The sequence below is a fragment of the Notothenia rossii genome, assembly GCF_949606895.1.
Source record: "Notothenia rossii genome assembly, chromosome: 3".
NCBI lineage: Eukaryota > Metazoa > Chordata > Actinopteri > Perciformes > Nototheniidae > Notothenia > Notothenia rossii.
Window position 1 is genome coordinate 57009888 of NC_136901.1, and position 3065 is coordinate 57012952.

The window sequence follows — 3065 nt, forward strand, 5'->3', positions numbered from 1 at the left end:
GCCAATATCCTGACATTTAGTGGTATATATATAGTGATTGGCTTCTGTTAAGCCTTAAGGGAAAAAATAAAGTTTGGCTTCAGAGCAGGACAGTAGCCGGGATATTAGACATACCTATCAGAGAAGATATATATTTCAATTACAGAGAATTCAATGTTTTACCTTCTAACCCTAACCCTTAACCTAGAATCAGATTCTGGAAGAGATGTGCTGATTATTTTGGGTGTTTTTTAATGTTGTTACTTGGTCTAAAACGTGTCATATGGAACTATAATAAGCAAACAAAAGGGTCAGGGTCAGTGAGGGTTTGGGTTATTCAATAATGGCTTTGATCTCAATGTTCACACTGACATTGTGTTATACAAAGTTCAGTTAACTGGTTTGTATTAGATTTACTCAATTGATCCCGAATTGGGAAATTGAAATGAAACTGAGCAGGCTCTCAAAATGCTGCATGTTGAATGTACTGTTAAGAAGAAGAAGAAGAAGAAGAAGAAGAAGAAGAAGAAGAAGAAGAAGAAGAAGAAGAAGAAGAAGAAGAAGAAGAAGAAGAAGAGCTAATGTAAAAAGTGTAAGCTAATGTTTCACAAAACAAATATATGTTATGAAAATGTGTTTCACAGAATCAGTTTAATATGACCTTCCATTTGAGGGCTTCTTAACAGAACACCCCCTGTGACTCTTGCCCTCTTTGCCTCCTAATGTCATTGCGTTAACACAATCCTTGTCCTCCATTCATCCCTCCTTTTCATCCTGTCCTCTCTGCCTCCATGCTTTAACTGAAATGGTATATCCTCTAACTTGATTAAAGGAAGCCTCTGAGTGACACGGACACACACTCACATCAACCCCTGTCCTGTACCGGGACCCTCCCCTCCGTCTTGTATGGTAATTTCTGTCCATCTTCTGATTGAATCTGGTATATTGTCCCCCAGTGAGAATACAGGATGGATGTTTCCTGTCGACTTCACCCACTGACCGCTTTAACTCATTCATGCTGTTGTGACGTTGGATGTCAAAGGGTTTTTCGTTAGAGCCAAAGAAGCTTAAAGGCATTGCATTCTCTAACGTTAGTTAATACACTGGAGATAAGAGCCTTCTGTAGTTGTATATTTGATGGAAGATTTTGGTTAAATTGCATATTCCGACAGATTTCTGATGGATTTTGGGCATTTCAAAGAGTCATTAAGGTTTGGTTAATTTGACTCGCTTATCGTACACATGTCACATTTTCTACATGCTCAAATCCACTGCTGCCAATGAAGACAGGTGGAAGGCGCAATTGAAGTGAAAGTGATGTCATCGTGAAGCACAAAGCCTATTTTTCCCAACAGCTGTGCCCTAATTCAAAAGTAGTTGAACTTCTTGAAGGCAGCAGCTTGCTACTCTTATCACGTGATGATGAACAAACTATCACAGCCATCTTTATTTTCTTCAATTAATATCGGTTTTCAGTTAACGTGGAGAAGAGGTTCATTGTTTTATTGTATTACCCTTGACGTAAAATCTATCCAGTGTTCCAATGTATACATTTTTGGAGCAGAGGTGCTAAACTGTCCCACATTCAATATTATTATCCTGAAGTGTGTTTCAATCATAGGTTTCTAATTCCTGTGTTTGGCATACACAAATACACACTGAGCATAGCGGGGTAGAACAGAGACAAAACACTGCTTTTACCATTTTTAATAGAAACATATTAGAAACAATGCCTGGATCAGCTGCTGCAGTTTGCTGGTTGGTTGCTGAGCAAAGTAGCCTGAAATAAATGGCACCATGAGCACACAGCTAGATGTGACCAATGTGTGTAGATGCTGCATATGGGGCACCTAAAGCAGTTATAATCAATATATTTTAAATAACAAAGTATTGCAATAATCTGGAAGTATTGTGACAATGTGAAGGTGCTTTGTAGTGATGACTCTACCTACTCAAACTTCTCTATGTCCGGCTGCTTTGTCATTGTTTTCCTTCACTGATGTTTAGCTGCAGCGCAGCTGTGAAAAGCTGTACACTGTTTACTGCAAAGGTACATTGTCCACTACCTGCAGATGAAGAAAAGCAGCAGACAGACACAGTTAGAGACTATGGTGAACATCCTAAAGCATTTTGGACTAAAGAGACAAATATTTTTCTCAGGAGTTAATGGAAACTAGAAACAGCTAAAATAACTTACATCAGGTAGACACAAAGACCAGTCCACATGAATGATAAGGTTGCTCCATGGCCCAAACAATATTAATAACAGGTTTAATCCATAACGATGTTGTTGGCCTGCTGAACGGCTGTCTCAACAGGAATCAGCCTCATGGAAGCTGTCTGCTACATTTCGAGTAGGTTCCGTACTCCGACATGTGAAACTTAACTGACATAAGAAACATATTTGTTTTAGCACAACCATTGATCTTTTTTTAAACATAGCAACATAGTAGTTTTGTTTCACTTTCATAACCTGCCGTCATACGTGCAGTTTGGCCAGTTAGGATTAACATACTAGTAGAGAAACATCATAACAGATTAACAGCATTACATGGGCTGATAACACTCAATAGGGAATGTGTCTTCTGTCTTGCTTAATATTCTACCAACAATTACTTTAACATGTTCTTGTATTACCAATATTGGACTCATTTGCTATAAAATTTCCACTTCCGGGAGGCTGTGGCTCAGTGGATTAGTGCGCTGATCTTCGAATCAGAGGATAGCAGGTTCAAACCCCACTGCAGTCAGCATGTCGTTGTGTCCCTGGGCAAGACACTTCACCCCAAATTGCTCCTGTGGAGATTGCCCACAGTACTCAATGTATGTAAGTCGCTTTGGATAAAAGCATCTAACAAGTAACATGTAATAATTGATATATTCTGGGAGTATTCACTGCTGCAATATCATTTAATCTCCAACCTTTTTTTCCCCTCCAGTGTTGGAGAATGACCTCAGATGGATTTATAAGCTAAAGATTTTAAATTAAATATTTGAGCCAAAAGAAAATGCTGCCAAGATGAAGATGTGGATTATCTTTTTGTGTCTGAGCAATGGATGGATGCAAACATCTTCTACTGCTGATG

General features: G+C 38.8%; 1 long non-coding RNA gene across 1 annotated transcript; it reads left to right on the plus strand.

Moving 5' to 3' along the window:
- Positions 1 to 473: 473 nt before the first annotated feature.
- LOC307033561 lies at positions 474 to 2995 on the plus strand. The gene is made up of 3 exons (XR_013806552.1): positions 474 to 571; positions 812 to 888; positions 2919 to 2995. It is a non-coding gene; the product is annotated as an uncharacterized lncRNA (long non-coding RNA).
- Positions 2996 to 3065: the final 70 nt, after the last annotated feature.